This window comes from Microcaecilia unicolor, chromosome 3, assembly GCF_901765095.1.
Source record: "Microcaecilia unicolor chromosome 3, aMicUni1.1, whole genome shotgun sequence".
Taxonomy (NCBI): domain Eukaryota; kingdom Metazoa; phylum Chordata; class Amphibia; order Gymnophiona; family Siphonopidae; genus Microcaecilia; species Microcaecilia unicolor.
Window position 1 is genome coordinate 180480808 of NC_044033.1, and position 15222 is coordinate 180496029.

Genomic DNA, 15222 nt, shown 5'->3' on the forward strand with positions numbered 1-15222 from the left:
CAATGTAGTTTTATATCCAATTCGATGTTTTAAACACCCATACATCCAAAAATTCCAATTCTTAATGATGATAATGGAATGTAAACTTCAAATTTTGTTGTAAAGAATTTATGGAGATATTAAATTTTTCTGCCATTGTTTATACCTTAGTTCCTTGACCCTTGGTCACTACTGGGACTTGGTGATCGCCTTGACGGTATTATGTAAGCCACATTGAGCCTGCTAATGGGTGGGAAAATGTGGATACAAATGTTATAAATAAATAAATAATAATGGAATAAAATAAAAACATCCAGGGGCTATAAATTGGGGACGTTTTGGTCTAGACCTGTTTTAATAAACCACAAAAAAGTGCCCCAAATAACCAGATGACCACTGCAGGAATAAAGAGATGACACCCCCTTACTCCTTCAGTGGTCACTGATTCCCTTTCACCCTGCAAAGTAGTAAATGAAACAGTACATATCAGCCTCAGATGTTATGGCCGTTCCTATTATTTATTTATTTAGATTTGCTCACACCTTTTTCAGTAGTAGCTCAAGGTAAGTTACATTCAGGTACACTGGATTTTCCCTGTCCCTGGCAGGCTCACAATTTAACAGGATCTTTAACTAAAGCCTAGCTTGAGTTATCTGCAGCAGGGCCGTTTTTGTTCATGAAAGTGATAAAGGGAATGGAATGACTTCCCTATGAGGAAAGGCTGAGAAGGTTAGGGCTCTTCAGCTTGGAGAAAAGGCGGCTGAGGGGTGATATGATAGAAGTCTACAAGATAATGAGCAGAGTAGAGCGGAAAGATGTGAAGTGATTGTTTACACTTTCAAACAACAACAGAACCAGGGGACACAAGATGAAGCTAGAATATGGTAGATTTAAAACAAATAGGAGAAAGGTTTTCTTTACTCAGCATGTAGTTAGACTCTGGAACTCGTTGCCGGGAGAATGTAGTGGACAGCAGCTGGCCTTACGGAATTTAAAGGGAGTTTTGGACAGATTCCTGAGGGAAAAGTCCATTGAACATTATTAATTTTTTTTTCGGGGGGGGGGGGGGAGAGGTTTGCCGGGTTCTTGAAGCCTGGATTGGCTGCTGTCGGAGACAGGATGCTGGGCTGATGGACCCTTGGTCTTTTCCCAGTATGGTGGTGCTTATTGTACTTATGCACTTATGTTCCTATGGGCTGTGCTGCAGATAACTTGAGCTAAGTTTTAGTAAAATACCCCCTAAATTTTGTACCTCAGTAGTGGATGGTTAAGTGGCTACCCATGATAATGAGGAGCAAGCAGTCGGATTTAAACCAGCCCTCCTAACCACTAGAACCACTCCTCCACTCCAGCCTAGTCATGGGTGCAGTGCACTGTAGAGAAGGTAACCCAGGCCCATAATCCACACTATTACACATGTGGTGTGAAAATGTCAGCCCCCCCCCCCCCTCCTCAAAACCTATTATACCCACATAGAGATGACACCTGCAGCTATAAGGACTATTGTAGTGGTGTAGGTCGTGGGTTTTGAAGGGCTCAACAAACTATATAAGTGGGTAATGGCGAGATGTGTACCTAGGACCTTTAATGTGAAGTCAACTGCAAGGCCCACTGATCTGCTGGGATACCTGTGTGGCCAATCTACTAGGAAAGCTGGCTCCTCCTACATCCCAATGACTTGATTTTGTGCATTTTTCATCCTGGCCTTTCTTTTTTCTTTGGAAAATGGTCCAAAAAGATAGACATAGTAAGCACAACAACATCTAGGAAATGTTAAGTTTTTGCATTGTTTTTGGTTAATTATCAATAAAAGAGATTTAAACTAAAGTTAGGCACATCAATGTGGACTCACACTAGCATCTAGAATGACAGTTGTGCATACAACTGCCGCTATATAATCCGTGTTTCATCCTGGCACCTAATTTTAGCAATCTATTGAGAATTACCTCCTTAGTCCCCTTCTGAAATGGGGACTAAGTCTCTATGAACTTGCCACACCCTTTTCCCACCCCAAACATGCCCAGACCACACACCCTCACTATTTGCAGACACTTGGGTTTGAGACGTGCATATCTCATCGTTATAAAATGAGAACTTAAGATGTTTATGTAAGATAAACATTTCAGTGCTGGTTTATGCACATCTCAAACGCAAATAGGACTTGTAAGATGAGGGCCTAAGTGTGGCATACATTACAAAAAAATAGAAAAAGAGATGATGTCCATCTGAATGACCAGAGTGTGAGATATAGGGTGATCTGTAACTATACTGGAAAGAGTTATGTGATCTTTGGCAGCCATGAGCTTCAGCAATTTACCAGTGTTCCATATCCTTATGATTTATGATCAGACTTCTGGCAAAAACACCCCCACCCCATCCCCCGTTTTTTTCTCTCTCTCTTTCTTATGGCCACACCTCCCATCAACACAGTCATATTCTTGGTCTGGAGGTTGTTTATATGATCGGGAAGCACAGGAGAGTAAGGGAGTATCCTGCTCTGCCTTAGGTGAGGTAAGGACTCTGAGTAAGTTCTGTAGGTTCTGTTCCATCCCTAGCCTCAGGTGGACTGGGCAGCTCCAGGTTATTCTAGGGCTGTTAGGTGGAACAGGGTGTTTGACAGGTCAAGGTAACCCAAAATAAAAAGTGCACAGTAGGGCTGATATGTTTGCAGAGAAAGCTGAGGAAGACAGACAGCAGCATTTATTGCTTGAGGGTGAAATAACTTTATTAGCGCAACAATTTTACATATGTTGCCAAAGTAATACAAATACAAGGGTAAAGGTAAAAAGAAGAAAGAAGTGATTTACAAAGTAGGAAAAATAACAGCAAAATACAGGTCTATGAAATAATGAGTGGAGTTAGAGGTCTATAAAATATTGATTGGAGTGGAACGGTTAGATGTGAATTGCTTGTTTACTCTTTCCAAAAATACTAGGACTAGGGGGCACACAATGAAGCTACTAAGTAGTAAATTTAAAATAAACCAGAGAAAATGTTTCTTCACGCAACGTGTAATTACTACTACTACTACTTAACATTTCTAGAGCGCTACGTAATTAAAATCTAGAATTCATTGCTAGAGAATGTGGTAAAAGCAGTTAGCTTAGCAGGGTATAAAAAGGTTTGGATAATTTCCTAAAAGAAAATCCATAAGCATAATTAAGATGGTCTTGGGAAAATCCACTACTTATTTCTAGGATAAGCAGAATAAAATCTGTTTTACTGTTCTGAGATCTTGCCAGGTACTTGTGACCTGGATTGGCCACTGATGGAAACAGAATACTGGGTTTAATGGACCTTTGGTCTGTCCAAGTATGGCAACGCTTATGTTCTTATGTTCTTAAGTTACAGGGTACAGAGAGAATAATGAGAAGAACAATTCCCAGGTTCTGGTTCTTGTCTGTATTGCCTAGTCAGGTTACATTTCTTCCTAGAGGCAGGATCCGACATATTTTACTGCTATTGCTGTTGATTCTCCTCTTTCCCCCAGGATTATACAGGATTATATTATCTGCTCATTCTTTTGTGAAAGTCTTTAATTTTCTTTGTTAGTTTTGGGAAATGTGTTTCCCTGATATCTTTGCATTCTGCAAAGTGCAAGAGGAAATGCACTGCTGATTTTTTTCTCCATTTTTATATTGCATGCAGAATCTGGCATTTTTGGGTTTCAATTCTGTTTTTATGTGTATCTTTCTATTTCTAGATTATGGTTTCTTGTTCTACATTTAGTGAGGGTCTTTTGTGTTCTGTGTGTGTGACCAAGGTCTGGTATTCTGTTACTATTATTTTCCGTGTAGGGATCAGTAGAAGTCCAGCTTGTTCTGTTTTCCAATTTGCACCTCCATATGAGGCCAGGGTAATACATTGCGTGTTAAGAATGTATGCTGAAAACCAGTACACAGCTTCTTAACTTTGTACAAACAATCCCCACCTGTATTTTCTATGCTGTATAGAAATTGCAAGCAAATTACTGTGGTGCTAAAAACAACAAGTGCACAGACAGAAAAATGTGTGAAAAACGTTGCAGTAACATATACACAGTTTCTGCATTGGGTCTTTCTGTGCATAAATTTTATTCAGTGCCTCAGTGAAGCAGAAACAAACAGGAGACAGTGTACTGTAGAAGCAGAACAGACAAGCAAGGAGCAGCAGCAATCCAAAGAAGGACGGGCACAGCAAGAGTTTATATAAATGTCAACTTTAATGGAAACAAGACTCAACCTGGTCAAGCTTCGGAAACATTTTCGACAGGGGTCACATAGGTTTCCACAATACATTCTCAGACTCAAAGCATATTCTGTAATACCTGTATTTAAAAGAAAAATGAGGTCCAATGTCAAAAGTAAAAGAATGCAGCCAACAATATCTGCACAGACAAAGCTTTGGTCCAATTCCAAAAGTCAGTAACCACCAAGTCTCCAGCCTTTAACTGCGTTTTTTGAATTTGGGGCTGGAGGCTTGGTGGTTACTGTCTTTGGAACTGGACCAGAGCTTTTCTATGCGTATGCTGTTGGCTGCATTCTTTACTTTTGATATTGGACCTCATTTTGCCTTTAAACACAGGTATTGCCAGGGCTTTTTTGAGGGGGTACTTGGGGGTACTGAGTACCGGCACCTTTTTCATTGTCTGCTAAATTGACCCATGGAACCCAAGTTTTAATGAAAGAGCTAAGGCCCTACACACCAATTCCGCCTTGTCATAGATTCCGTGACTGGGTTGCAGGGGGCCTGGCTATTGTGGGGTGGGTCCCTCTGTGATCACCCCACTCCTGAAGGGTGGCCTGGCATTTGCGTACCGGCACCTTTTCACTAGAAAAAATGCACTGGGTATTGCAGTACATGCTTTGAGTCTGAGAATGTATTGTGGAAACCTATGTGACCCCTGACAAAGGTTTTTCCGAACTTGGAAAGGTTGGGGTCCTGTTTCCATGAACCTGACATTTGTTAAGCACTTGTGTTTGTCCTTCCTTGGATCACTGCTGCTGTTTGGTTGTCCATTCACTGAACCTCACCAATCATGGGTCCCCTCACCGTCAGCTGACAGTGAAGAGACCAATTCCTGATCAGTATTTAAATGGAACAGAGGTGGATTCCTTTTGACTGAAAGACCAACCACTGATGAGGGGTAGAGAATAAATGAATAGGAGAGGGTAGTGGCTCTGTCATTACATACCTTATATAATGAGTTTATCTTGTTGGGCAGACTGGATGGATCATACAGCTCTTTATCTGCCGTCAACTACTCCCTGCGGGAGGAGATTTTAGCCTCTTTTCCTCCTCTTAGGCTTGGGCGTTAACAATCAATTATTGATGTTAATTGGTAATAACTGAAATTTACACGTGCATCTTTATAGTTGCTATTCTATAAAGATGTGTGTGTAAATTTTTCCATGTGGATCTGAAAAGTGGGTGTGACCATGGGAGGGGCATGGGCAGGTCAGGGTCATTCCTGGAATTTGTGCTCAGTGTTACAGAATAAGGCTAATCCAAGCCTAATTTAGGTGCGAGGATTTATGCCAGGTTTTGCATAGTAGAAATCCTCATGCCTAAAATTTGGCACATATCCTGATACCAAGCGCTATTCTATAAATGACACCCAATTCAGAGCATAGAATAACACTTAATGCTCATTTTTTTCTGTGCAGATTTTTCAGCACCATACAGAGAATCTAGCCCATAACAGTAGGCGTCTAAATACCTGTGATAGTTGGCCCCTGCTGGCAATGACATGGACAGCCCTGTGCCTGTGGACCACCTCCCACAATCAGCCCCATTTTAGAAAGGACAAATAAGTCCAAACTGAAACATCCAGGTCAAGATGTCTCCAGTTTCAGTATTATTTTGGAATATAATCTGCTGATGGAGAAGCCTGTTCTAAAATACAGAGAAGCAAAATGGCACAAACATCCATTTTAGAAAAATAAACATATAGGGGTTGATAATTGAAATGATTTAACTGGCCAGAAATGGTAGCTGACTAGTTAAATGGCTTTTTTTTAGGGGGGGGGCTATCTGCTAATTTAAAGTAGCATTTAACTGGTTATATAACTGCTGAAAATGACTGGTTAGTGCCTAAGTGAAAACTCGCCATTTTGGGGGTGCTCTGGGGGCAGAGTCAGCATTTGGCTGGGTATGTGCTGATATTCAGCACAACTGGCCAGGCTAACTGCATAAATGGGATGACATAAAAGTCAGTCCTATCTTTATGTGATAAAAAAAAATATAAACTATCATAAATGAAATTACACATAATAAGGAAAAAAATACTTAGTAGATATCGGGCCTATAATAAGAGGAAGACAAGGACAGAAAATTGAGAAGAAAGAGCTATCAAAAAGTAGCAAGAAAGCACTATGCTCCAGGGGCATTTAGGTATAGAATAGTCATTAATCTTAAATAGGATTTACACTCAAGAGCTCTCTCTTACTATTAGTAAAGGTGACTGTGTAGATTTGAAACAGTATTTAACTATACATTTGCAATTTCAAGAGAAGCTAAAAACTTATCTCTTTACACTAGTCAGCACCTAGATCCTTCTAACTGGATGATAATTTATCTCTCTTCTGTATTATGACATAATTAATATGTACATTGTTACAGTTTATTTGCTAATTTGTTAATCCTTGTCTTTACTTCTTACTGTGTTATGATTGCTGTAATTCATTCCTTGTCTGTTTAATCCTTATTGCAAGCCACATTGAACTCAAGCCTTCTCGGGATAATGTGGGATATAAATGTCATAAATAAATAACCCGAATATTGACATAACGAATCGCGTTCAAAATTTGCACTATGTTTCATAAAATTATCTACGGCGCATAAGTACATAAGTACATAAGTAGTGCCATACTGGGAAAGACCAAAGGTCCATCTAGCCCAGCATCCTGTCACCGACAGTGGCCAATCCAGGTCAGGGCACCTGGCACGCTTCCCAAACGTAAAAACATTCCAGACAAGTTATACCTAAAAATGCGGAATTTTTCCAAGTCCATTTAATAGCGGTCTATGGACTTGTCCTTTAGGAATCTATCTAACCCCTTTTTGAACTCCGTCAAGCTAACCGCACGTACCACGTTCTCCGGCAACGAATTCCAGAGTCTAATTACACGTTGGGTGAAGAAAAATTTTCTCCGATTCGTTTTAAATTTACCACACTGTAGCTTCAACTCATGCCCTCTAGTCCTAGTATTTTTGGATAGCGTGAACAGTCGCTTCACATCCACCCGATCCATTCCACTCATTACTTTATACACTTCTATCATATCTCCCCTCAGCCGTCTCTTCTCCAAGCTGAAAAGCCCTAGCCTTCTCAGCCTCTCTTCGTAGGAAAGTCGTCCCATCCCCACTATCATTTTCGTCGCCCTTCGCTGTACCTTTTCCAATTCTACTATATCTTTTTTGAGATACGGAGACAGTAGGCTCGGGATACATGACAGACCTCATAGACCTACCAGCTAGAAACGCAACAGGACCAACACGAACGTACTTAAATCTCCACTACCCAAGCTGCAAAGGACTCAAATACAAATCAACTTATGCATCCAGCTTCTCCTACATAAGCACACAACTATGGAACGCATTACCTAAGGCCGTAAAAACAACATATGACCACCTAAACTTCCGGAAATTACTAAAAATCAACCTGTTCAAAAAGGCATACCCCACCGGCCCAACTTAAATGCTTGAACAACTGCAACACAACGAAACCAAAGCTAGTACATAAGTACATAAGTACATAAGTAGTGCCATACTGGGAAAGACCAAAGGTCCATCTAGCCCAGCATCCTGTCACCGACAGTGGCCAATCCAGGTCAAGGGCACCTGGCACGCTCCCCAAACGTAAAAACATTCCAGACAAGTTATACCTAAAAATGCGGAATTTTTCCAAGTCCATTTAATAGCGGTCTATGGACTTGTCCTTTAGGAATCTATCTAACCCCTTTTTAAACTCCGTCAAGCTAACCGCCCGTACCACGTTCTCCGGCAACGAATTCCAGAGTCTAATTACACGTTGGGTGAAGAAAACTTTTCTCCGATTCGTTTTAAATTTACCACACTGTAGCTTCAACTCATGCCCTCTAGTCCTAGTATTTTTGGATAGCGTGAACAGTCGCTTCACATCCACCCGATCCATTCCACTCATTATTTTATACACTTCTATCATATCTCCCCTCAGCCGTCTCTTCTCCAAGCTGAAAAGCCCTAGCCTTCTCAGCCTCTCTTCATAGAAAGTCGTCCCATCCCCACTATCATTTTCGTCGCCCTTCGCTGTACCTTTTCCAATTCTACTATATCTTTTTTGAGATACGGAGACCAGTACTGAACACAATACTCCAGGTGCGGTCGCACCATGGAGCGATACAACGGCATTATAACATCCGCACACCTGGACTCCATACCCTTCCTAATAACACCAACATTCTATTCGCCTTCCCTAGCCGCAGCAGCACACTGAGCAGAAGGTTTCAGCGTATCATCGACGACGACACCCAGATCCCTTTCTTGATCCGTAACTCCTAACGCGGAACCTTGCAAGACGTAGCTATAATTCGGGTTCCTCTTACCCACATGCATCACTTTGCACTTGTCAACATTGAACTTCATCTGCCACTTGCACGCCCATTCTCCCAGTCTCGCAAGGTCCTCCTGTAATTGTTCACATTCCTCCTGCGACAGGACGACCCTGGACATATATTAACTCCTCCCCTCTACGAATCCCTAATGTGTCTGTCACACATGAACTCTATTCTACCACTACATCACTTTGTATTTGTTCATACCGGAATTGGCGATCGCCTTTACAGTACCATATAAGCCACATTGAGCCTGCAATTAGGTGGGGAAAATGTGGGATACAAATGTAACAAATAAATAAACTGGCTATGGGGGCTCATTTTTGAAAGAGAAAAACATCGTTATAAAATGGGGACTTAAGATGTTTATGTAAGATAAACATTTCAGTGCTGGTTTATGCACATCTCAAACGCAAATAGGACTTGTAAGATGAGGGCCTAAGTGTAGCATACATCAGAAAAAGAGAGGATGTCCATCTGAATGACCAGAGTGTAAGATATAGGGTGATCTGTAACTATACTGGAAAGAGTTATGTGATCTTTGGCAGCCATGAGCTTCAGCAATTTACCAGTGTTCCATGTCCTTATGATTTATGATCAGACTTCTGGCAAAAACACCCCCACCCCATCCCCCTTCTCTCTCTCTCTTATGGCCACGCCTCCCATCAACACAGTCATATTCTTGGTTTATATGATCGGGAAGCACAGGAGAGTAAGGGAGTCTCCTGCTCTGCCTTAGGTGAGGTAAGGACTCTGAGTAAGTTCTGTAGGTTCTGTTCCATCCCTAGCCTCAGGTGGACTGGGCAGCTCCGGGTTATTCTAGGGCTGTTAGGTGGAACAAGATGTTTGACAGGTCAAGATAACCCAAAATAAAAGGTGCACAGTAGGGCTGATATGTTTGCAGAGAAAGCTGAGGAAGACAGACAGCAGCATTTATTGCTTGAGGGTGAAATAACTTTATTAGCACAACAATTTTACATATGTTGCCAAAGTAATACAAATACAAGGATGAAAGTGAAAAGTAGAAAGGAATAATTTACAAAGTAGGAATAAAAACAGTAAAACAGAGGTCTATAAAACACAGATTGGAGTTAGAGGTCTATAAAATATTGAGTGGAGTGGAACTGGTGTAAGTGAATTGCTTGTTTATTCTCTCCAAAAATACTAGGACTAGGGGACACACAATGAAGCTACTAAATAGTACATTTAAAATACACTGGAGAAAATGTTTCTTCACTCAACGTGTAATTAAATTCCGGAAATTCATTGCCTTAGAATGTGGTAAATGCAGTTAGTTTAGCAGGGTTTAAAAGGTTCAGATAATTTCCTAAAAGAAAAGTCCATAAGCCATTATTAAGATGAACTTGAGAAAATCCACTACTTATTTCTAGGATAAGCCGAATAAAATCAGTTTTACTGTTCTGAGATCTTGCCAGGTACTTGTGACCTGGATTGGCCACTGATGGAAACAGAATACTGGGTTTAATGGACCTTTGGTCTGTCCAAGTATGGAAACGCTTATGTTCTTATGTTCTTAAATTACAGGGTACAGAGAGAATAATGAGAAGAACAATTCCTTGGTTCTGGTTCTTGTCTGTATTGCCTAGTCAGGTTACATTTCTTCCTAGAGGCAGGATCCGACATATTTTACTGCTATTGCTGTTGATTCTCCTCTTTCCCCCAGATTTATACAGGATTATATTCTCTGCTCATTCTTTTGTGGAAAGTCTTCCATTTTCTTTGTTAGTTTTGAGAAATGTGCATCTCTGATATCTTTGCATTCTGCACAGTGCAAGAGGAAATGCACTGCTGATTTTATTTTTCTCCAGTGTTATATTGCATGCAGAGTCTGGCATGGGCTTCAAGTTCTGTTTCTATGTATATCTTTCTATTTGTAGATTATGGTCTCTTGTTCTACATTTAATGAGGGTCTTTTTGTGTTCTGTGTGTGTGACCAAGGTCTAGTATTCTGTTACTATTATTTTCCGTATAGGGATCAGTAGCAGTCCAGCTTGTTCTGTTTTCCAATCTGCACCTCCATATGAGGCCAGAGTAATACGTGTTAAGAAAGTATACTGAAACCAGTACACAGCTTCTTAACGTAGTACAAACAATTCCCACTGATATTTTCAATGCCGTAAACAAATGGCAAGCAAATTACTGTGGTGCTAAAAAAAAAGTGCACAGACAGAAAAATGTGTGAAGAATGTTGCAGTAACATGAACACAGTTTCTCCAGTGTCTTTCTGTGCATAAAGTTTTTTCAGTGCACCTCATCAGGGCTGCTGAGAGATACAGTGGTGCCCTGGTCAGGAATGCCCCACACACCTGGGTCACTGCAATGTCCCAGTCCCCACCACACTTGGGCCGCTGTCCCTGTCCCCACTGTGTCTGCTTCTTCCTGGGTCTGTTAGCACAATTACCCAGGCCCTGGCACACAGGAGCAGTAAAGAGACAGACCCGAAAGCAGGCAAGTAGGAAGAAGGTTGTGCTCCCTCAAAACCTTGCTGGCACTGGGCCCCCCCTTGGAGGCTGGGCGCAGGGAATCTTGCCCCCCCCCCTGCGCCCCCCTCTCGGTAGCACTGCACCCCATGAATCAAATGAGTTCCAATGTCAAAAGTAAAAGAATGCAGCCAACAACATGTGCATAGAAAAAGCTCTGGTCCAGTTCCAAAAGTCAGCAACCACCGAGTCTCCAGGCCAAATTCAAAAAGCACAGTTAAAGGCTGGAGACTTGGTGGTTACTGATTTTGGACCTCGTTTTTCTTTTAAGCACAGGTATTGCGATACATGCTATGAATCCATGAATGTATTGTGGAAACCCATGTGACCCCTGACACTTGTCTATGTTTGTTTTGAATGCCAGATACAGCATTTTAATTATTAATGGATATTCGGCGCTATCCAGAGAGTGAGGGCTGGGAAGTACCACTGCTGTCCAGATAGCTGCAATATTCAAACCAGTATCCAGACAGCTCTTCAAAGAAAGTTAGGACAGCAGTATTCCTGGCCTAACTTTATTCGGATAAATTTCCAAATGGCATTCTGAAAATTGTGACAAACCGGATTACTTCTTCCACCTCGGACCATTTTAGATGTTTCAGTTCTTGGTATTAGTATTGGTATGGAATGATACAGGGCTGGCCCAAAGGTATCTAATGCCCTAAGCAAATCTTCACAAACCAGCAATGGTTTCCTGTCACAAGGTGTTGTTTGCTGATTGGTTGGCTGTTTTTTTGTTCTCTCCATGGATTAAACTGTTATATAACCACGTGCATACAAAAAGGATTTATCCAGGCTAATCAGCTTCTTTTCAGAGAAAGTTGTTTGTGACCCCTGAGGCAGGCGCTTTGACGCCGAAACACAGACTGTGTTGGGTCCTTGATATGAATATTCTGAATAAACTGCTCTTTGATATTATCTCCCTATTGGTTTGCACATTTGTCAGCCTCTACTTTTGCTGGTTTGTTTCGATTTTCCATGGAGGCTCCTCCTGTTTTCTTGGATAAGCAAATCTTCACCATGTCCCCCCCCCCCCCCCCACCACAAGGAGCAGATCTAGACCCTTTCTCCTCCTGTCTACCAGTTACCCATCCCTATCCCCCATCTACATCACCTCTCCCTACCCACCAAGTGTCCACATCACCCCCTCCATACCCCCATGTGTTCAGTCTCTCCCTTTCCCTATCCTCCAAAATGTTCATCCTTTCCCTTTCTGTACTCCCCCCCCCCCCCACCGAGGTATCCAACCTCTTCCCTTTTCTTCCATAACCTCCACCCCTGAGATGTCTAGCGTTTCTCTTCCCTTCCCTAACCCCTGAGGTGTGCAGCATATCTCCTTCCCAGGGTGTGCCAACACGGTAAGCGAGGTAAGCATGGCAGGGGGGTGCTTCCCTCTGGGGGGGCGCCGCCGCACCATGCTCACCTCGCTCGCCCTCCCCCCAACATCCCTTTTCTTTTTTTTTCCTTTTTAAATGTACCTCCGTAGCGGTTCCGGCAGCGCAGCGTCAGTGAAGGAGGCGGCGCTCCCGACGTCGCTAGCCTTCCCTTCGCTGTGTTTCGCCTTCTTCTGACATCATTTCCTTGACGTCAGAAGAAGGCGGAACACAGCGAAGGGAAGGCTAGCGACGTCGGGAGCGCCGCCTCCTTCACTGACGCTGCCGGGACCGCTACGGAGGTAAATTAAAAAAAAAAAAAAAAGAAAAGGGATGTTGGTGGGAGAGAAGAGAGCATGGATGCGAGGGGGGGCGGTCATGGAAGGGAGAGAGGGAAATTGCTGGAAAAGGATGAATGGAGGGGGCAGGGGACAGAGGAGCATGGATGGGCATGGATTGGGAGGGCAGGGCTCAGGGAGAGAGGGGAATTGCTGGAAAGGGATTAATGGAGGGGGCAGGGGACAGAGGAGCATGGATGGGCATGGATTGGGATGGCAGGGCTCAGGGAGAGAGGGGAATTGCTGGAAAGGGATGAATGGAGGGGGCAGGGACAGAGGAGCATGGATTGGGAGGGCAGGGCTCAGGGAGAGAGGGGAATTGCTGGAAAAGGATGAATGGAGGGGGCATGGGACAGAGGAGCATGGATGGGCATGGATTGGGAGGGCAGGGCTCAGGGAGAGAGGGGAATTGCTGGAAAAGGATGAATGGAGGGGGCAGGGGACAGAGGAGCATGGATGGGCATGGATTGGGAGGGCAGGGCTCAGGGAGAGAGGAGAAATTGCTGGACATAGAGGGGAGGGAAGAAAGATGAAGGAGATGAAATGAGGGAAAAGGAAGAGAGGAGAAAAACTGCACATGGATGAAGAAAATAGGCAGAAGCTGAGGACCAGAAATGAAGAAGAAAGGAGGAAAGGAAAGAAATAAATGGAAAGGAAGCCCTGGAAACGGAGTTAAGAGGACAGATAGCAGCAGAATCAGATACTGAGCCAGCATGATCAGAAAAAGAAAGTCACCAGACAACAAAGGTAGAAAAAAATCATTTTATTTTCATTTTAGTGTTTGGAATATGTCCACTTTGAGAATTTACATCTGCTATCTTATTTTGCAATGTATAGCAATCTGTTTCTAAGAATATTGCTGACAATTCCTGTCAGTGTGGCAAGTGATGAGCGATCATTTTCACGGGGGGGGGGGGCGCCGCCGCCGCCGCCAACTGATAGTCTGCGGGGGGGGGGGGGGGGGCGCCAACTGATAGTCTGCAGGGGGGCGCCAGAGACCCTAGGCATGGCCCTGCTCCTTCCCTTCCCTACACTCTCCAGGTGTCAGGGCCTCGAAGCAGAACCGCAATACGTGAGCCCTTGGACCACTGCCAAGGAGCGGCAGCGGCAGGCAAGACCACCCTGGAACTGGATACATGGAAGGACAGGGCTGGACTTCTGGACTGGAGTTGGGACTGAGGCAGGCAACTGGAACCGGCAGAACAGGAACAGCTTCACCTGCACTTAGCCACCGTTCCTCCGGAGTTGAGCTCCGGATTGCAGGTGGCCGGCAGGACTGGCAGGACGAGGCCAGAACTGGAGATCCAGAGGACCCACCCTGGGTCAGGGAACACGAGGAAACTAGACTAACTAATAGACTCAGACTGAAAGCTGCTGTGCTGCCACTAGCAAGGAACTCAAGACAGAACAGGGAGACAAGATGAACAAACGCGTAACAGGAGCAAGGACTAGGGCACACTGCAAGCTAGGCAGAACAGGGTTCAGGGAATACCCACAGGGTAAACCCACTAGCTAGGTAGAGGCAGGATACAAGATAAGCACCCAGAAAATACACACTAGCTAGACAGAGACAGGATTCAGGATGTACACGCAGGATATACAAGCAGGGTTCAGGATATACACTCAGGATATACAAGCAAGGTTCAGGATATACACTCAGGGTAAATGCCCTATCTAGGCAGAGGCAGGGTTCAGGATATACCCTCAGGATATACAAGCAGGGTTCAGGATAGACACTCAGGGTAAACACCCTAGCTAGGCAGAGGCAGGGTTAAGGATAACCCTTCAGGGTAAACGCCCTAGCTAGGCAGAAGCAGGGTTCGACAGGAACCGGCAGAGGTCAGGGCTGGCAGCAAGCGAGGAAAGTCAGGAACAAGCAGGAGTCAAACTCGCCAGGCAAACAGAAGGAGTAACCAGGAACTAACGGAGTCTTAGGGCTGGCAGCAGGCAGAAGAGTATATCTGGGTTCAGGCAATAGTCAGAGGCAGGCAGCAAGCAGAGAATATCGGGGTTCAAGCAATAGTCGGAGGCAGGCAGCAGACGATAGAATACACCAGGAACTAGCAGAGTCAGGCTGAAGCTACAGACTCTCACCACAAACCAAGGGAGAGTGGCTGACGGCTTCAGACTCCAAACACAGAGCAAGGGAGTAGAAGGACAAGCAGTCCACATGTTGCAGGAATTGATGCATGAATTACCCCTATTGTTAGCAGAATCTGTGGTACTTCAGGAGTCAAACAGCACATACCAGAGTGAGGGAGAAATCTTCTTTATTTGCCAACAAACAAAGTAGGACATCAGTTCTAGCTCTCTTCTCTCTCTCTCAGCTCTCTGGATGTTATGGCTTCTGTCTCAGCTGCTTCTCTCCTTCTGCTGTCTCTCCCTCTTCTGTCTGTTCCTTCTGACGTAAGCTGCTTCTACTCCCACTTATATACCGTGCTATCCCCCTCTCTAGCCC

The 15222-nt window shown here is 43.8% G+C and overlaps 1 protein-coding gene across 4 annotated transcripts in view; it reads left to right on the plus strand.

Annotated features, from left to right (window-relative positions):
- The first annotated feature begins 2439 nt into the window (after positions 1 to 2439).
- Positions 2440 to 15222, plus strand: part of LOC115464870 (retinol dehydrogenase 16-like) — a 41151-nt gene continuing 28368 nt past the window's right edge. Inside the window, exon 1 of one of the 4 annotated variants that reach the window (XM_030195229.1) lies at positions 2440 to 2485. The gene's annotated coding sequence lies outside the window, so the exon portion shown is untranslated. Of the gene's footprint in view, positions 2491 to 9257; positions 9297 to 15222 lie in introns of those variants that run through there. The other 3 variants (XM_030195228.1, XM_030195227.1, XM_030195230.1) reach the window with 3 other exon arrangements.